General features: G+C 38.2%; 1 protein-coding gene and 1 long non-coding RNA gene across 4 annotated transcripts in view; both read right to left on the reverse strand.

The window, feature by feature from the left end:
• The window catches only part of Syt7 (Synaptotagmin 7), a 121,061-nt gene that overhangs the window by 32,426 nt on the left and 66,539 nt on the right, over nt 1-22,096 (reverse strand). The gene's annotated exons all lie outside the window — the stretch shown is intronic.
• Nucleotides 8,070-13,690, reverse strand: LOC136776386 (uncharacterized). Its single transcript, XR_010823062.1, has 3 exons — nt 13,591-13,690; nt 11,512-11,662; nt 8,070-10,578 (listed from the first exon to the last, which is right to left on the reverse strand). It is a non-coding gene; the product is annotated as an uncharacterized lncRNA (long non-coding RNA).

Consider the following 22,096-nt stretch of genomic DNA (forward strand, 5'->3'; position numbering starts at 1 on the left):
CATAGAAATACAGCTTTTATACAAATGTGAATGTTGACACTGTTTTTTATAATATGCTAATGTAATCTCATTGTTCTTTTTACTCGGCTAGTAAAGCATGCACGAGAGGGCATAAGGACAGATCTTTTACTCGTACGAACCTGTGTGTTGAAATATAATTAAAAAAGTAAAATGCATTGATTCGTTCATTATCGATTTTCCCAAAGGAACACAACGATAAGCATACTGTAGTAACAAAGTTTGCCTTTTTAAAGATACTATAAAATTACTGTTTAAGAAAACTTTAGCAGTAACTTTCTTAAATGAAGGAAAATAGAGTTTATAATTTGCAATGTTTTGGAGGATCATCGCACGTTTATTGTGTATGTGTAGCTCCAGACACATAAGCCAGTGTCTCATAACTGAAAAGCTACCAAAGCAACAATAAGCCTCGTAAAGGGGTAAGCAAAAGTTATGAATGTAATTAGTCCATGCGTTTACAATGTAAAAGTGGAGCATCACAGAGAGCCTAAGAAGTACAATATACATCTACATGGCTGGTAGTATACACAAAATGTAAAAGGTAACTAGCTATTATCTCACATGTGTACCCTCTGTATTTTAATGAGACTTTCAATGAGACAAAATCGTTTGCTGAAAAGTTTTTGCCCTTTGGACGGAATATAATTACAGCGAAAAATATACGTATAAATCATTATAGCACACTGCAAAGGATTTGAAACTTTAGATTAATTCATGACTTGAAGCAAAGAATTAAATTTCTTGTCCATTGGAATATGTGAAATTTTATTTTGCTTCATTCTACATAGAGAACACTGCAGAATCACCAGGTGTCAAATTTTTCAAGCGTTATTAATGCATTTTCAGCAATTTTCCGTGCATTCATTGGATAAACATTGCATGCACGCTGACACGTTGTACAAACGTTTTTATTATTTCTCACTTGCCACAATTTTCTCAAATATTCCACTTGAACGGCTGATCAATAAAAGGTTATAGTTTACGTAAGTAGTCTTAGCTTTCATGGAGATAGTAGCATACGGTAGTATAAATTACCTTTATCGAATTTAACGACGCTATTAAACCTAGCCATAATCTATGTTTCCCCATACAAAGTTAATCCAATATGCATCGAGAGTATAACTTAAACTTGAGATAAACTATTTGCTTAATACTGAATCAACCTTTTATATACCAAAAAAGAATTTCCCACACGCCCATTCCTAGATCCATCTAAAACTACTAATTATTTCTTTATGAAAAAAAATTAGAATATATCCCAGACACGAGGAACCTTTTCTCTACGAAGCAAATTTGATTTATGGATGTATTTTAATGTCACTCGATAAACAATTAATCAGAGTGAAAGAATATTAAAATAAAAGCTCCGTCGACAGGGTTTAGGCATAATAACAATATTCTCCAGTTATACCCTCGAATAGTGTTTGAAATACTGTTAAAATGAATTAGCCTATGGAAATCGCTGAGAGAGCTGGTGCTGCGTTCACGCGTGCTCAAATTGAGTGTCGTAATCTTCGCTTTGAGTACTCGAAGAGAGGAGGGAGGGGGGGGGGGGGGGGGTGGCTCGACGAGCTTGTGTCGAGTGGCTCAAAGATTCGCTCTAACTTCTCTTCAATATCAACTATTTGCCTGAATAGAGGCTGCTCTACCACGACGCGACGTACAATTTACTTGAATCATCATTAATCGTTAGGGAAGAGGTTGTGTGCGATAAAGCTCTCTTCCCTGCAGGTACTCGAGAGAAGCAAGTAGAACGCATGGGTTGACCATTATTTTATCTCATAGCTAACAGTGACATTTCCATTTGCACGATTAGAAAAAAGCTATTGCTAATAAAACGTTGATTTTAAAAATGTCAATATTGCCACTGATCGAATTCCCTCTTTTCCTTTAAACGAACATCATATCCACGTAATTACAGAGCTATTGGAATTTAACTGTTTCTGGATGAGGTAGGAGCGACGATGCATATTTTCGAATCGAATATTTTGTTCCGCAGAGAAAAATACACGTGCGTTTGACAGTTATCGTTAATATAAACGCTTCGGATAAATCATGCACGCGTGTAAAACTATTGTCAATGCTTCTCTTCTGGAATTAAGCAGCTGTTTGTAATTATTCGCGATATCTCTTATAGCCAAGTATACACGTGTGAGTTTTTATTGTTCTATAATATTGTTGAAAATTCATCCAATTATGGATGACTGTATTACGCAACGCTATCAGTGATTCAATTAATTGTTAGGGAATAAATGTTTAATGAGTTTACGTTGTTACACAAAGGAGGGATAGGCGGACACTCGGTGTGCACCATAATGTCCTATTATCAACTATTGAACCACGAAAATTTGTGCAAACTAAACGTTTATAGCAGCTGCGATGCATTCGCTACAAAGTACACTCCGCGTGTGGTAAATCAGTTACCCTTGCGAGATATAACTATGATGCTGCATAAGTGTCAGCGAAGTGTTCAAATAATTCCCTAGACTTGTACAAGCCTAGCTGCCTTTAAATGCAGTTATTCTTTTTCAGTAAAACAAACAATTTAAATCAGTTGCCCCTGCGAGATATAACTATGATGCTGCATAAGTGTCAGCGAAGTGTTCAAATAATTCCCTAGACTTGTACAAGCCTAGCTGCCTTTAAATGCAGTTATTCTTTTTCAGTAAAACAAACAATTTAAATCAGTTGCCCCTGCGAGATATAACTATGATGCTACATAAGTGTCAGCGAAGTGTTCAAATAATTCCCTAGATTTGTACAAGCCTAGCTGCCTTTAAATGCAGTTATTCTTTTTCAGTAAAACAAACAATATAAATCAGTTGCCCCTGCGAGATATAACTATGATGCTGCATAAGTGTCAGTGAAGTGTTCAAATAATTCCCTAGATTTGTACAAGCCTAGTTGTCCTTGAATACGTTCATTCTTTTTTAGTGAAACAAACAATTGTTAAACGTTCGTGTAATAACCTATATATATATATATATGTGTGTGTGTGTGTGTTTACACTGTTTCGTTTGGTCAAACAAATTTTCATTTAACTCAGCCTCACCACACATTTTCCCTTTCCTTATTATTTTTATCAATAAAACTGTCCGTTTGCGTAATTCAATATCCAACGAGCAAACGCGTGATGGGTGCAACTTTATTATGCATAATAAGCTACTTTCCAAGCATACCTGAAGAGAATATTACCAGAGTCCGAGAAGAATTCATCATCTCGTTTCTAAAATAAGCTTGCAACTCCGATTGTGTCTGTTATAACGTCTTGGGAATTTAGTCGATAATGCTCGAAACCATTGAAAATTAAACACAGATCCAACAATCTCACAGTTCAACAGAGATTTTCTGAGAATTGCTCAGTTTCAGCTTCAATCTTGACAAAGCTGTTAAGTTCGTATGTATAGTGTCCGAATTAGAAAGGGGGTACTTTCTACTCCAACTTTAAAGTAATCTCAAACTCTGATCAAAATAATAATCATGCTGCTTAAATTGTACTTAAATTCAGGCTTCTTGTTAATTGTATATACACTCAACCAAAAAGGTACCCAGAATCAATAAAAATGTACGCTGAAACCATAAATTTGGTTATTAAAAGTGACCCTACAATTGGATTTATGTATTCAACGAACAAGCGTTTATGCTCGATTTTTGCCCATTATTGCGTTCATGGATACTATTAACACTATTTATACGATTTAGAATTTATCATTCATGAATATTATAAATGACTTTATGTATATCAAAATTACTATTGAAAGCTTAAGAAAGAGATTTCATGGATATCACAATCAATTTTATGTGTGTCAAAACTGTTTCATCAAGGCGTTAATTATAATATAATAATTACAATTATTTATTTGACAAAATGTTTTCTACACACAGCGAAGAGCTTACGTAATACCAGTAAAAGTGCATGTTGTGACAATAATAATCAGATTTTATGAGTTTTGTAAATGCATTTATTATTTTAATATACGTTGTTTATAAATATTATAGCTGCAATTATTAAATTAAAGACATTTAATTAGTGGAAAAAAAGTGTTGTATTATCAGAGGAAATGTACACTGGAAATCCTAAGTACATTCTCAATTTCTTGTAGTCATTTTATATTCACTTTAAATGGTATTATTTTTATAACATATTACGTAACTTATAGTTTTGAATCTATGGGATAGTTACACTTACTCTGCATGAAATTCTCTCTCTCTCTTGCACTTTAAGATTATTTCAACTTTGTATAGATTTCTACATATACGTGTATGGATTAACACACATTGTTAATGGCATGAAAGGTCCTATATATCACTGTAGCACATGTATACATATATATTTTTATTTGTGATTTATATATGTATGTATATTGTCACAATTTACCTTCTGATCGAACTATATAATTTTTCCTTGAGAAAAAACCACATACCTTTGATGGGATTCGAACCTAGAATCTTGTGGTTACTAATACAGCATTTAACCTACTCGTTTATTTGCTCCTTTACAAAGTATCGGCTTAGAACTAACCTTTGTATTAAATACCTTCATGAACATATTAATGTATAATATTAAATAATTACTGTTATCTATAAAATTATATTTATGCTGAGCAAAAAAACGCTGTTAATGAATATTACGTTTAATTTGCAGCTGTTTATTATTAATTTTATCAATATAATTGTGAGATATTTTATCCGGTATGAATATTCCGGAGTGATATAAAAAAAAATAGGAATAAGGAGAAGGATAGGAATTAGACTGTGCAACCAAAATGGAATACACAGATGGGTTATTGGTAAAGTTAAGGAACAGGGTCCCAGAGCTGCAAGATACGATAGTGCTAAGAGCACTGAGCAAAAATAAGCAGCTCTGGTTAAGGAGCATGGCCCTCGATTCGAATGATATCGAGAGTAAAATTTGGCGCAGCTCGCGAGCTTAAATACAATGGGAGCAACATTTTTCTAGCGAGAAACGCTCCGCGAGGCGGCCATCTGGCGGCGTAGTGCTAAAGTGGAGAGTGTGAAAGAGAGACGGAGAGTGCGCTGGAGCGAGGCAGCCCGAGAAACTCGGACCCCGCTCACATCAACATACCTCCGATCACCAACAATAATTAAATAACATTTTCTATCTATAAAATTGGAATTTTATGGAGATTTTTAATTATTTTATTCTTTATACATATATATACATGTTTTCATAAAATCGTTTCATCAATTACATCAAGAAGTACATATTATCCATAAAATTTACTTAATAATTTTTATTAATGTAATTCATTAAGCCTTTTATGAAAACAGGTTCAGGTTTATATTAAATATAAAATAATCAATTGTATCTATGAAATTACGTTCCTGTGGAACATAAACGCTCTTTCATGTTATCCATAAAGCTTGTAATGAAATCATTTTTATAAGTATTTGTAATATTCATAAATCTTTTATGGTAACAATAAAATTTACTCCATAACTGCTATTAATGCATATTATGTGCAAAATTTGGTTGAGTGTATGTAGTAGTAATAGTCATACGAAAGAGTTTCTCTTACACTATATGGTAAAATATCTACTATATGGTAACACTGAAATACGAACAGCGACGTTATTTGGAGGGTATAAAAAAATCTTGTATTTTAATCGAAACACATTTGAGTGGAGCGTCGATCGAAGGTCACGATACGGATGCATATCGTTGAATCCGTCTCAACGTTCTCCATATTACAACATGCAGTAAAAATAAATGTATGATTCCATTTAAAAAAGAGAATACATTTACTTGCAGCTGTCCCCTCTCCAAGCCTCGTATTTACCTCTCTGCTAATGTATACACATAATAACTGAATAGTTTTTAAGTAAAAACTTTATTCGTGTCGTGTAACATAAATGTTTATAGCTTCAAGCTAATAAGCGAAGAGAAAAAAAACAGAATTTTCTAAAATAAAAAAAATATACACATTGGAAAAGTTAAATTTAATACAAGTACCCAGCTAACCATTGACCTTTCTTAAAAGTCCATTCTCTTCAGAGGACAAATATTTCTGCCAAGCCATAGCTAATCAGACATAACATTTACGAACAACATTTTTTGGTTGAAAATATTTCCAACGCAATTACAATCTATGTATATGTATATATATATATATAAGACGGTTCATGCCGAGGCTGGAGAACGCGAGGGGCGAAGGGTGATACATAAACATATCGATTCAAGAGAAAAGGACTGGAATTATCCAGGAGAATGGAAAATAAGATACAGTATAGGCTGGATGACATAGGAATAGGGTCTGAAGAATCAAGCGATACACATTGCACAAATTGGATGCGAGGCATGGAAAAAGCGCGACACTCACACACAATAAGATAACAAACAATTAATGAACCAATTACGTGCCGATGCCTCGGTATATATGTATATGTTCTCATTAGCCCCGAACGTCAAACCAACCATTTCATTCTAGATTAGTTTACTCACAGACTCTGTGACAGGAAACGCGAAAGGGCCAGCTTGCCTATCCGATTGTTTTTTAGTCCATCCAACATCGCGGAAGCTGCAGTCTCCATCTTGATGTGACAATAACGGTACACTCAAAACTCCATATATGTATATATATATTTTTCTGCAGTATACAAAAGCTCGACGAGCCTCAAACAGTCCTTCCCCAGAATTTCTTCCAGTGTATACTAAAAACGTTTCTTTATCACTTCATCGACGATCATCGTGTCCTGCTGAAGTCAGTTCCCGATTCGACAATAACACCCTTCTTAAACTGCCCATGATTTTTCTCAAATATTTTCCTCCCACAATTTTCACCCGCGCTAATCGTTCTTTGAGAAAAATCCCATTCGAAACAAGAAGCCACGATGTTATATATATATATATATATAGATAATAATAATGAAATTTTTTTTTATGCGAATCGCGTTGGGGAGTCGACAAGGGGCAGCACAATTTATTTACACACGTTTTGGGATAGAAAAAGAGGGGGCGGGGGGGGGGGGGGGAGATGGGATCGAGTGGGAACAAATTATCCAAGACGAATTTTCCTTCTTGCATCTACCAAACGCCTCGATTGGTAATTTTCTGCAGCACTACGATTATCGAACCTGCTTGACTCAAGATTTAATTTTCAGATGAGTTCCTGTTCCCTGCGAATCGCTGCTGGGTGTGTGTGCACGAATTACGCCGGTGGTTGGCATTCGCCGTACAACGAGGGTTAACACCGAGATCACTTTGAATCATGTCGCGACAGCTCGCGAATATTTCGTGCTTGATTTACTCGGATACGAGCCTCGAGCCTCCAGCGGCCGAACAATATCCTATAGCTTTAATTTTAACGAAAACTTTTCACTCGCTCGAAGGCTCCACGGTGAAATCTAAGCAGAGCTTCGTTGACATCCTTCGTCCTGCGCGCGGTATACGCGTGTTTTTGTATCTATGCTCTGGGTCACTTTTTAAGTGGAACACCCTGTATAGCTTGCACGCGTTAATTAAAAGAAAAATGTTGCTTTCTTCGAATTCTTACGATTTTTGGTCAAGCCACGAAATAGGATTAACCTTTCGAGCGTGTATTTATGATGTTTACGAGGGGTTCTCTTGCAAACCAGACAAAAGTAGGTTAAACAATCCAAGATTTTCTCTTTCTACCTTTTCTGGAATTTTCTTTAAAGTTTTATATATTGTTCAAGAGAGAAAGAGAATATAGCCTTGCGATACTCTTTATGTCTTCTTCAAACGAATAACAGTCCAAACTATCAGTTTTCCTTCCTTTGTGCGATATATTGTTCGTAACCAGTGGAGATTTTTGTTTTGCACTTAACTGGCCACTCGCTACTCATGTGTGATCCAGATCTTCCTTTCTTTATATATTACCTCCTTACATCAAGATCGATCTCTACAAACACTTATTTTACCCCCCCCCCCCCCGTTATACAAACATCTACTTGATTTCAACCGTTTAGATTCATTCGAACCTTTTAACCAGCAAATTAAAATTCGTTGTTATTTTCAGTCTCATCAATCGTACGATACACCAGTTCTCGAGGACTATTAACGCGGTTCCTTTTATCTCGTATGAAATATTTTAAAATTTCGTCCACGCGTATCAGAAATCGTAGGATTCTATCTTGCTCGATTTCGATGCACTCGTTCTCCAGGGGAAATGTTTTTGTGCGTGCAGCTCTTTAGTCAAGATTGGTCTATTTTAAAAATGACAAAATTTCCCTTGTAAAATCCTAGTACAGTGATATTGTGCGCTGCTTTAGATTCAACGAATCAGCTTAAAGGTGCGATTGACCAGAACTCGAACCCTCGTCACTCGAGCCAATCAGGAAGGTGTATCAATATTATTGCCATGCAGGAATGTCGAACGCTTTCACTCGGAGTCTCCATGTTGGATCCCAGCAAATTTGTACGATTCTAACACGTAAAAAAAGCCCACTGAAACGCCAATAGTTTCCAGGGAGAAGAAAAGTTGAACTTTGGTCGCTCCCAGCGGTCAATTTTTAATCTTTCAAAGTTTGCGAGCAGTTTGCTAATGCGACTGGAGGCTGCAACAACGCGCGACTACTATCAATCCCTTTGCTGCTTCCTTCGAGTCGACACACGTTGCGCAATTTAATTTATTCCTTATTCCCAGCAAATGGATTCAATTTAAAATAAGAGCTAGTTACTCCGCGCTTGGCGTTGCGCTTAAAAACGTCCAGAGGGGCGCGATCGATTTTACTCTTCCTCTCTCTCCACTCTGAAAATACGTCGATCCATTTCGCAACGAGGATCGAGTCGACTCTCTCGATAATCCACCATTTAAAATGCCCCAACATCCTTCGCACATCCACCCTACATTCCGCAATAACACTCGACAATCGTCACTTTTAACCGCTCGCACGAATTCCCTCAATACTCTTCAACTATACCAAATGTATACAGAGTCAGCGATCAATTATCCGAACAATTAACGCTTCGTCTTCGTCAACAATTTCCACCCTGCGAGTTTACCGTATAATGCAATTCCAAGCACAAAATTCCAGCAGGAGGATATTTGTAATCCATTGAGATTCAAAGTTGCTTGAATAATTCAGCTGCATGGGCTTAAGAAGCACAATGCAAATGCTCCAAGAGTCGAGCTGAATATCGACGTGCCTTTTAATTATACAATCAGCTGCGAATTATTGTTTCTTCAAGATTCGTTAAATATTGTTCTCCGACAACTCGATGCATCGATTTCTGCATTATCAAAATGTATTTCCAAGCGAGTCAATTCCAATGGAATCCGTAGCACTAATTATATAGACGAGGATGCAGCAACAAAGTCGATCGGTGTGCTGCGCAAGATTTCTCTTCGAGTACTTATATACTCTTTCCCTCGAGGTGATCTAGCTCGCGCACGGGTCACGTGGCTCTGGTTAATTTCCTTTACTCCAGTGGTTCCAACGTCGAAGGAGTATCTCGCTTTATTTCCATCGATCTCACATCAGTTTTGCCACTGCACACACTTGTTTAATCACGAAAATAATTTTATCTCTTCTCTTTGTTCTTCAGCTACTTCCGGTTCGTTTCAGTCTTCCCGGATGACGAGGCTGCGATTCTGCAAGAGAACAAGCACGTGGACACAATTTTCTTGACTCGAGTGTGACTGCAGCAGCGATTTCAGTTTATGCGTGTCGTTCTTTGCATATCGGGTTTAGCATCGCGCACACTCGTTAACCCGAGGTGATTCTGCACGGTCCCTCCAACTTCCGGTTGGCGCGAGTGTGTTTCCTAGAACGATCCTCCGAGGGCAAGTGGGCAATTTGCTCGAGTCGAATGGCTTCGGCATCGGAGAGGATGTCTCGATTCACGCGTGTCACTTTCATGCATATCAATTCTCACGCACCCCACAATCACTGGTCCCCTCCTGTGTACTTCCGGTATCTACGAGTGTCTTCGAGGTGATCGCGGTCGTACGTACAAGGGCAGCGGAACGTAATTTTCTCGAGTCGATTCGAGTGTTGCAATAAAACGAGGGGATGTAACTCACTTTATAAGTATCCTTTTGATATTAGTTTTTCAAATAATCCTATTTATATAGCACACATGTACGCGTCGATCCCTCGAAAGTCAATCAATTTGGTGCGCGAGATTTCCGTCCAAGCACTTCCGGTCTGCAGGAGTCTTCCTCGGTCGATCTTAACTGACAATGGCACGTGGGCAATTTTCTCCAATCGAATTGCAGCAGCGAATCTCACACTACACGTATCCTTTTGATATCAGTCTTTCGAATAATCCTATTTATATAGCACACATGTACGCGTCGATCCCTCGAAAGTCAATCAATTTGGTGCGCGAGATTTCCGTCCAAGTACTTCCGGGCTGCAGGAGTCTTCCTCGGTCGATCTCAGCTTACCAAGGGCACGTGGGCAATTTTCTCCAATCGAATGGCTGCAGCAACGTATCTCACTTTACGCGTGTCGTTTTGATATCAGCTTTGCCATCACGCACCACTCGTTTAACCGGAGATAATCCTATTGATCTCGTACGTCGTGGCTTTTGCACTCCAGATTTCTTTCTATACCTCTTCGTTCTTCTCCCTGTATACACACACACACACACACACACACATATATATATATATATATATATATACATATATTTTATATATATATATATATATATAAGGGGCACGAGAGAGTATCGAGAAGATTGCCGGATCCCCAGACTGCCGTGACCTCAAAAACGTTTACTTCGGATCAGGTGGGGTGTTTCTGATTCGCCACCCTTCATTTCTTTCTTCCGCCCCAACGAAATACACGCTGTATCTTTGAGACAAATAAGAGAAAAAGTTGCCTTCGACTTGGTTTGCACCATCCAATCAACTTTACCAGTTGTTGCATCACGGTGAAAAACAAAAAAAAGAACGGGACCAAAAATCGCCACTATATACGGATCGTTATTTCGTTCGCCACGTGGTTTTTAATAAGTATACTTTGCGAAAGAATCGGGAGATTATGCTTATAATCGAGCTTGTAATTTGCAATTAGTTGAAGGTAATTACAGTCGTTCGCATTTTTTCAGGTTTCTCTTTTTTTTCACAGAGAGAGAAAGAGAGAAAAATCGGCTTAATCCAACATGGCGACGGTTATCACTTTTACGATTTCTTTATTCGTCTCGGCGCACTGTTCGCGACGAGCTTATTATCTGTTAAATCACTTCTGGCAGCGTTGTTGATCGAGTTGTCCCATCTTAGGAGGGATAGTTTGGGTAGTTTGAGTGCTCGAGGTTTACACCACACGTTTATCGAGAAAATTGCGAGTGTTAAACATCGCCAAACCGTGTATACATATATATAGAACTTTAACGAGCTAACCACAATATCAGCGGTTATTAATTGACAAGGAGAAACGTTACGCAACGACTGTAAAAGATCAACAATTGTAAATTAACAGTCCTCTCTTCTCTTCGTTACTCGCTCTACCACATCTACGGGGACTATAATGCATATATATAGTAGACTTTTTACGTACAATAAACGCACCGTCCAGCTTGACTCGTCAAGAAAATTTTGCAACATTTCACACTTGTAACGAGCACCACACTGCTAAGTCTCGTAGGCCATACTTCCTGCACCAAAGTATTTTTCTCACAATCTCGTAGACTCTCTCGACACGCCGTAATCTACAATTTAATTATCCACTGCTATATTCGCCAAATGACAAAACTTGTAGAATGCAAAACGCGGTCTCGACGCGCTCCATTCAGTGCGGAAATGATGAAATGAATAGAGCGAATAGTTTGAGGCATTCGAAACATCGCGCGTCGATTCATTATAAACTCGTCCGTTCGTTCCTCGACTGATAATTTCTCGTAGAATCGACAATTTTCCAGAAATCGAATCGTCGGTTCTCTTCCAAAACGGGAAATATTTATTTTCAGTCGCGAGGCAATTTTTCGCACATTTTTTGCAAATATACAAGCGAGAGTGGCACGAGGATTCACCGCGAGCGTTTATCAGGCCAAAGTTGGCCCAACGATCGAATGCAACTCCAACTACTCGTTCTTGATAAGGACAGAGCGCTTCTTACGACGAGTCCCCATCGTATGAGCAGTTTTTCCTTTTTCCTTTTTCGGTCGACAGCCGAAGGAGCGAACTTTTCTCGAGCGTAAAAACGAGGATCTTCCTCTTATCCTTGACGAAACGGCCTTCGATCACTTCGGACTCTAAGTTTCTCTACGAACAAAAACATATTTCGATCTTGGATCTCTCGTTTACTCCCATCGCTGGAACAACGTTCCTTTTGAATGGAATATATTAATTATAAAATGAGAAGAAAAAAAAACAATCTCGAGAAATATAATAAACGTGAAGCTGATATTGGAGCAAAATATTACATTTTTTCCCATAAAAGATTCTATAGTCTGCAAGAATAAATTGTAACGTGATTTATACGACGCTCGGAGCTCCAACATTCATTGCCCTTGAAATAAATTATTTTTTACGGAGGATCGTGAAGAGAAAATTGTGACAAAGATCCGAGTTAGGAGGAATTTAATCTATTTAGCAATCGGAATAAAAAATAGCTGCCGGTAAGCAGGGCATATCTCGGTGCTTCCTATATAGCGATATTGAATTTCTCCACTGATATATATATATATATATATATATAGAAATGGAGGAAAAATGTGCCGAGTGTCGAGAGGCAAGGGGCTTCGCGGAGAAAGATTCCAGTTCCGGAATCACATGCAAACCGAATTGGACCGCGTAGCGAGAGGGTCGAATCTCGATGATTGAAGAAAAATTGCAGTTGGTTAACCATCCTCGAAAGCGTACGTACACTCGGGTCGCTGAGTCAATCGTTCGTCTCGAGGATGACTTTGCGAGGCAAAGAAAGAATTTGCTCTCCCATTAGCAAGTTTTAGCCGAGCACCGTGCACGAGCGTGCATCCTGCAATAAAACTTTTCTCATTCATTCGCGATAACGCGAATATTTCGTCGTCCAAAAAAAGACAGAGATTCACTGGCATATCGTTGAGGACTCTCGCAAGGAAAAGCAGCTTTTGTTACAGAGAGAGAGAGAGAGAGAGAGAGAGACCTAAAAAGAAACTAGAGAGAACGAGGGTATAAAGGGGTTTCTAAGCGAGAGAGAGAGAGAGAGGGTGAGGGTGATAGCAACGCTATATATAGCAATCGCAGTAGTAATACAAGTGATAACAGCAGACGCGAGTTTTTCAGCCACTGTGATTCGAGTCTTCTTTTCTCTACTGGTGCAACAAAAGCCTCGATCTCTATATAGAACCCGTACACCGACTTGTTTTTTCGTCGCGAATCGGAAACTCGACGCGGAGTACCTCGACAGCCCAGAAGCTGTCTTGGTTTTTATAGGCGTGGAGGGGAAGAGAAGCAGCGATCGCGAAGACGAAAAGTAAAAAAAGAACATTTAAATACGAGTGTACGATGCTCGCTACAATTTAACGATCGAGTGAGATTATGGGGTACGAACGATGGAATGCCGAGAAATGTATCCCTACGAGAAAATGGCGGGGGGGGGGGGGGGGATGTTACGGTTTCAAGCGAGGTTAAAGAGAAAGAGAAAGAATAGACGTACGGTAAAAGTGGAAGAATGGAGAATGGAGACGAGATAGAAATTTCGTTCTGGTATCGATGGAAGCAGAGCAGGCGAGCCGTTCGCCAAACGCAGACTGCCGCTGTGGTCGACGGTGTGACCTACTCCTACTGTTCTCAGCTGCTTCGAACCCCCAGCTTTAGCATTCCCCTCCGTTCTCCGTGCTCGGTGCTGCTGCTGCTCGTTTTCCACTACCAGACCAGCCACCATTTCCACCTCTCCCTGGCGCAATTTCCACCACCAGCACACCCCATCCCCCCCCCCCTCTCTCGCCCCTCTTCTCATCTCCGTTCAAACCTTCTCCCGCTCCACTCGACTCGACTCAGACTGGCCCCGCGCCGTTGCGCGCTCGCGTCTCCACCGAGTCCACTTTGCGGCGCGCGGCACCCCCTTCTTCGACGCGCACCATCAACCAACCAACGACTTGACTTTCACGTGTCATATCCAAATTTTACCTACTTCCGGACAGTCACGCAGAATCATCCACTTTTACCCCGTTCACCCCCTTCTTTTTCGTCCCTCAGGCTTTTATGTATGTATATATATAGGTGGTAGAGTGGTATAGATAGCATAGTACACTTGCATATTAATACCTCGATTAAAGCTGACGTTCTTAATCCTCGAGTCGCTACGCGTTTCGCAAATTCACCCTGGAAACTCGTTGGAACGTATTGGATACAAAGTTTCTTTCCTATACGGTTGCTGCTTTCGATAGGATCTTTTTTTTCTTCTCGCTGCTTTTTGCTTCTCAACGTCGACGAGCATTCGTTAATTGCGTCATCGTTATGGATTAAAGTCGACGAGTGTCGACTGGAGGCAACCTGGGGACCCTGGCCCACGCGGCAGCGAAAAATCTAACGATCCTTCTCTCTTCGTTAAGGTTATCATACTTCGCATTATTCTCGACATCCTTCCTCGAGGCAATTATTATATCGAAATGCTGGAAGAATCTTCGGGCCAAAGTGTAAGCAGTCGTGTCTCTTTCCTCGATTATTTTTGCTTTCTACTTTATAGTTTCAGCTGTGGTACGCGAGGAGAGGAAAATTGCGGACGTTCGTTGGCAGATTCCAAGTATCTGGAATGGTACACAGTGTGGTACAGGTACGTAATTATCCGAGATAATAATATAAGCAACCACATTGTTCCTCTTTGACGTAACGAGACTGATTATTAGAGTCGTTGCTAAAAGTAAAAGTGGGATATTTGTGTATCGATTGTCATATTGATTATTTTTGCTCCTGTACTCTGGCCTATCGAACGTTACACGAGCACGTATCGTAATTAAGTAAAGGTAATGATGCAATGTTCTTACGAAACTATATCCTAGCTAGGACACTCGGGGAATTGCCCTTCTCTACTTCGTCGAGCAGGTCCCTCAGGCAAGCCCTTTATCATGTTCCGGATAATTTACAGTGAACGTGTTTAACAACCGAGGGTGGGGTACGATTTAATTTTTGTATAAACAAACGATTCTTTCCTTTTTTCTTCTTCAATTTGCTCTGGGTTTAATCCATTGACGAAGTCGAAGATTTTTATTATCGAAAAGGAGCTTACTTACAATTTTCTGATAAACTTCTGGAGAGGGAATCGTAAAGTCTGGCTAGATCCCTTGATTTCAGCCACCCCATCCTAACTCACCATGGTGCAAATAGAGGTTAATGGCTAAACTCGGTAAAAGAGGGTTCCAGGATCTATCATCTATTACATGCTTGCTATATACCGAATTTGTTCTGAAAAATACATCTTCTTCTTTGTGTATAGATATATGATATATTTGAAGAAGGTTTTCTTTTATGCATGCAAATATAACAAAGCTCCATCATTTTATGTGTTTCTACTCCCATCTGAATATACTAAAAGCTTTATCATCGTATAATAAAACAATTCTAATCCTGTTTATAGTCTGAATAATGCAAAGGTGAAAATAAATAATTGAATAACAGCTTGGACTTTCGTATAGCAATTTATGCACGATGAACACGTCTGATACAATTTTATCTATTAATGTTAATGGATAAATTTTAATTATCTTACGTAACTCCAATCAGTTTACAGCGAAGATGAGCTTTTCCATGTAATTCGAGGATCTACGTGTTATGCAATCGTATATGCGAGGGAGAGACTGGTTAGAACAGAAAGTTGATAGGTGTAAAAAAGAAGGAGCAGCCTCTATAGGGGATTACTACTTGAAAGGTTCAGTGATCCAACTGTACGCTCAGTCATACAAAATCTAGTGATATAGTCCGAGTTTAAACTGGCATGTATATGTTAAAAACAGATTATTTATAACGTAGAATTCTCTTCGTATTCTTACTTGTTAGTGTATGAACTTTGAACCATAAGTTTTTCACATTTCTCTCTCTCTCTCTCTCTCTCTCTCTCTCTCACACACACACACACACTTGCAAACTACACACGTATCCTCTGGCTCGACCCTTCTCCCATTTTCCAACAGTACACATAGAGTCACGACGCGTAGCATTAGCGTGCAGGAGTATTATCGATTGCTATGTTGGCACTCCCATCAGTATACGCAACCTAAACCTCCTACGTAGTAAAGTTTTTGCTAAAAATTGTATTCAGCAGCCAAATGCTCGTTCAGTGCAAATGCCTCTGCAAGCATCTGATTTTCCTGCTGTCTGCAATTACACTATACTATCGAAGCAGTTGTAACAATAATTGCTAAACTTACTGATTACTCATTGAAATGGATTCAAGTATATTGCCTTTAACGACACTAATTATAGAACTATTGTAAGTAATTGTGCATTTACTGTAAAACAAGATAGATTCACAAAGGTATATACTCGTTGCAGGGTGTATAGTGAAATGGTTGGTAATTATTTTACCAAAGTTGGCCGAGGCGAATTCGTTTTAACGTGATTTATAGCACGAGTATAAATTGTTTATCAATATTGGCTTCAGTTGAAGATTCTAATAAAATTTTAGCCTAATTTGATATTACACTGATACTAAATTTTCAATATTATATAGAAGATATTGCATGCCAAGCCACTTGGGACTATTAGCAGTATTTATTAACTTAATTTGATAAAATTTAAGCTTTTTTATAGCTATTTAATAGACTCTTTTGTACCTGTACAGTCGGAACTTTGGACAATCAGCATAGAGAACTTTATTTCTCTATACACGAGAGTTGCAATCAAATTTTGTTTATGGCAGAAAGCGACTCCCTTTTCCATTAAGCAATCTAATCAAAGGATAAATAATTATTTCGCTCTGCAATTCTTTTACAAGAAAGAAATTGTTACAATCGGGAGAAAAATTCTTGAAAAAAAAAAAACAACAAAAATAAATAATTAACGAGTATAGTATAACCACCTGCATCTAAATAGCATCGAGGCGCAGTCACCGAATGAATAACAATGCAAGTAAATATTGCCAAGTTCGATAAATTTACTAAATTATTATTACAACGTTTTAAACATCGAGCTTCAAATCCAAGTCCATGAATTAGTTTTAGAAGTGTATAATAATTTTTCATTCCAAAGCGTTTTTTTCCAAGTACAGCATGGAAAGTACGAAAGCACTGTAAAGTTCTGTCGCGATAAAATCGTTCTATAGTTTTCACTTTTCGGATAAGCAGAGTATTTATGCACCTACGTCGTCGTACGAGATGCAAAAAAGAGTTCCTGCTTTCGAAACTTTGGTCAAATATAAATCATGGATAACGCAAGTGCACATGTACTCTCCTCGTGGCGAATGCATCTCTCGAGTCCATTATATTATTTTTCCGGGCGGGAAAGCCCTATTATAGGCAAATGAAGATCAGCGGATATACCAAAAGCTAGCTTTGCTCAATGGTAATCTCGCTCTTGAAAACAGACATATATATGAATATTGGACGCGCGAAATAATTTGCGAGCTCTCGGATGGAAAGGATTTCTAAAGAAATTTGCATACTGCTTCTCTTACTGTTATATATATATATATATTATTATAATAGTAAAATTAATAAACAATTTTCAGAGATTTATTTGTTAATGAGGCAAAAAAAGGATCGAGTCGAAGATTCTTCTCGATAGTTTTCAGCAGTTTCTATGAGAACGTTAAAATGTTAAATGAAAGATTGGCGCACAGGTAGAGCTAACAAAAGAGTAGAATATATCGTATATTCGTACGTTTTAGTGCCGATCGTAGCTTTCGAGTACAGGTGTGCATGAAAGTGTATATTGCGAGCTGTCGAGAACGTAATTTGCAAACGTGTTTAATTGTATAGCCATGCATAAATGTTTTGCAACAAGGGGGAGTCGAAGAATCAGGCGCGTGGAAGCTACAAAGCGCGTATTGCAGAGTATTGTACATATATATACTCACGTGCAAGTGTTATATCGATTATTACAAGAATACAGCGTTAGGTCAAATCCGACAAATCAAATATCGCAATGAAAGGATCTTCTTGTCAAAGACCTTTCACACTTTAAGCTCTATGAATATTGAACATCGAGTTGTTAACAAACAACTGCTCCCTTTTTTCCAGTCGAACCCTTTTAACAGCCCCACGAAACCCTCGTTATCCTTTATTCTCGACAGCTTATAAATGTTCCCAAACAACTGGAGAATAATGATAAACCGTATGTGGAAAACCTGATATTCTCTCTACTGATTTATTTCTACGCGTTGGAGAACACGCGAGTCGAAAGATTTCAGCAACTATAAGGGAGGAGGAGAGAGAGAGAGAGAGAGACAGTTTACTGGAAAATAGCAAATTACCGTGCGGTGCTTGCCTAGGTGAAAATAGTTCGTACTCTGTATTATTCCGATATAGCAGATTTCTGATGATACGTACACGTGTATACTCGAAACCACGGAGAGCAATCTACGATAATGTCTACTACAGCAAATTTCATGAATCAGTGCCGTATTTGTCGCCAGTTACCAATATCGTCGTTTCCCCTTTTTAACAAAATCAATTATTTCTATCTTAGTTTAAAACCTTGTGGATTTTATGAACGAAATATATTATTTTAAACGGTACATTTATTGCACGATCGTTAAAAATGATAATGAGAATGCAAATTTGCCTATACTCTTCGTGTACAGCAATTAACGTTGGTACATTTGCCGATGAAATTTAACGAAATTTACATTGAGAGGTGGAAAGTATTTATCGTAATAACATATTTGCATAATATTAAAGATGTGATATTTATTATTGCAATTGTGGGAAAATTAACCTGATCATTCGTACAAGGCTTGAAGTGAACATATACATATACGTAAATTAAAAAAGGGGGAGAAAATAATTTAACGATAAAAATATACGCATGCACGAGAGAGAAAGAGTTTGGTGTGATTTTTAACCTCGCGTTGGTTGGTACCTAATAATTCTAAATCAGTGATGCGAAAATGGATAACTAACTATAACACAATTTCTGACGGCTGAGATGTACACCTCGATACGCCTGCATGAAACTCTCGATTCTGGAACTTTTGCAGCTTCGCGGTCGGCTAACGATAAACCATAATTCTTCCCTTATCTCGAAATATCGTACAGTGTCTCGCGATCTCAAAACGTTCAACGAGTATCGCCATTAAGAGATGTTTTCAAAAGCTTTTTCCCCGATACAAAGCCCACAATTCACATTTTGCTCCCTTTCACCTTATCAAATCATCGTTTTTGCAAAAATACTCACGATTTATTGGCAAAATGTAGCGCTGCTTGCCAAAAAAGCAACGAGAAGCTTTCTATGAAAATAAGCAAAAATCATGCGAATCAGTGGGATTCGTGTGCAATTTTTTATATACGTGAATTTCCGATGGTCCAACTAGAATATACCTTATATATATATAAGTATAGCAAAATTTCTCTGTTGGATTTTTGCAAAAAGATCCTGTCTCTCTCCTTCCACCTCAAAATCTATATAGTCTTATTTCGACGAGACGTTGCTCACCGTTGCTGTCGCATTGTCATATAAAGAAATTCCTATATTCACAACGCCATCTGGCACCACCACCACCACCATACTGCATTACTGCCACCTGCACTATCATATAATAAATGTGCATTTATACGATGCACCTAAACATTAAATATTCCTACTCTCTGACTGTTTAAAACATTTTTTCAATTTAGTTCACTTCCGGACCAATTTCGCAACTAGGAGCTCTGAAAACTTCTCCGTAACGATGTACATGTAATTTGGAAAAAAAAAGAAGAAAAACATGTGAGATGAGAAGTGCAAGGATGTATACGAAATCGATAAAAAAGACTTTTAGATTCTTAGAGGTCCTGCTTGAAGTGTGTCGCAGTAAACTCACAAGGACGTTGATGGTGGAACTGTTAGCTTTGCGTCTCGTCGTATACCATACGGTATAAAACGGATTCACCAGAAAATTCATTGCTAAAGCTGCGCGCGTTACTTATACAACGCTTCTTTTATACGCCACTATTTTTGCATTCTCTTTTTCATGAAAACAAATTCAACGCGCCGTGTGTGGTAGCTGGATTCTCGTCAAAAATGGAGATTTCACGAACGTATTGAAAAAATAACAATCATCCACACACCACAGAGGTAGAGCAATATGTACAACGGCAATTCATATATAGTTAATTAAAAATTGAGAAAGTTTCGTTTAGACAAGCAGTCCAACTATCATATATATATATATATATATATAGATACGTGGATTGATCGAGATTGATAAAATTGGTGAGAAAAATAATTAGGCTAACAGAAAATTGTATAAATAAAAAGTAGTTCGGTGATCGAACGTTCATTTAATATTTCAACACTCTTCATCCATGTGTTGGTTGATAAAATATATTCGATATAAATTTCCTTCGAGCACGACAAAGCTTTGCGACGAGTACTATTCTCCTCGTTATCTCTCTTCTCGACCCCCTTACTTCAATCGTGTACAAGTTTTTCTTATTTTCTTACCGAATCAAGAACTTTCCGATTAGGATAAGTTGAATTCTTATCGCATTGATGGAGAAGCTGTGGAGAGAGGGAAGAAAGCAAAAAAATATATCACGATTCTTCGTGAAAATCAATGTTTATCGAAATAAATCCAGCCAAAGAGAAGCTGTGCGAGAATGAACGCGAGACATTTTTGAAACTTCCGCAAACAGGCTGACACTGATGGAGCAGTTAACTCTCGTTTGGCCTTTAACAAAGCTGTTCCCTCGACAAAAAACTGTCGTCCCGTTTGTTTTCCACAAATTTCCTCTCCCTGCGATTAAAACCTCTCTCGATGGTTCATGTACATATAAAAATAAGTTGCGATGATCGTTTGATGATAAATTAAGGATGGTTTAAAGATGCGATGGAAGCTTTTTAAAATATTTGTAAAATCTGTAAAATTATTCCATTGTACATGCTGCAGACTTCAAGAATATTTTCTTACACATCCTTTTGTGCAGATACACGATCGTTCTGCGAGTTTTTGCACATAGAACAAATACGTATGCAATAAAAATGCATCGAAACATTTCAGAACGAGAGAAAATTCTTTAATTCTCAGAGATTTTTGCTCGAAAGGCCTCAAGCTATCGTTAAAAAAATTCAATCGGAGCTGATAGAGAGAATTTTTCATTTCTTTTTCCAACCTTTCTCTCGCGGCACACACACCTGTCATGGAAAATTCTGATACGATAGCAGAAAAGCAATGATTTATAGTTTACGTGGCAGCAAGCCCGAAGCTCGTTCTTTTATATGAATAATGACGAAATCGTCGAAAGTTTTGGGCAAATCTGATATGACTCGGCGGCTGGCACACACACACACACACACACGGACACCATTTCCCAATTGCACGACGATCGACACACACTGGAATGGCCGCGCGACCAATGATACGCACGGTAAAACACTCGTCCTGTAAATCATACTATATTCTACCTCGTTTTCCGATCAATTTTCCTTTTCGAGATTAAACATCTGCGCTTGACGAGTGTTACTTTAGGATTTGACGTATCCGAGCTTTTAAAGCGTTAACCTGGGTGGTTTTTCCCATCTAGCTCTATATCTTTCTTCCCAGGCAAATAACGCAAGGTAAGCATGGTCGTTTTTTTTTTTCTTTCTTCATCTCCTCGTCTCTCGAATCAGAAATGCTCACAGCTATTCGGAAAGAAAAGATCGTCCAAGACTTTTGGCTTCAACGTCTACGATAAATCAAAGGAGCGAACACGTTTGGCAGTTTAATGTGCTTCATCTACAACATTTGCTTACACACTACGTTTAACAATTTTCAATATTAAAGTTTGGGATGAAAATTCTGATATAGCTGAAACTTTATATTATCAAAAAAAAAAAAAGGAGTACAGGGTATAATCAATTGATAAATCAGTATTTATTAATTATCGTTAATAACGACCACCTATAAACGCTAATTTAATCAGGGAAAATTGATTTAAAGCTCTCTCGATTAGCTAAGCTGTCATAGGCAGGAAAAGCTTTGACAAAATGTTAGTGCACAAACGCTCCTCTCTGACATATACCAACTATCTTTCTCATTTTATCAA

The sequence above is a fragment of the Prorops nasuta genome, unplaced genomic scaffold, assembly GCF_024137725.1.
Source record: "Prorops nasuta isolate Cenicafe-Biocafe unplaced genomic scaffold, Cenicafe_Pnas_1.2 PNAS00009, whole genome shotgun sequence".
NCBI classification, from domain to species: domain Eukaryota; kingdom Metazoa; phylum Arthropoda; class Insecta; order Hymenoptera; family Bethylidae; genus Prorops; species Prorops nasuta.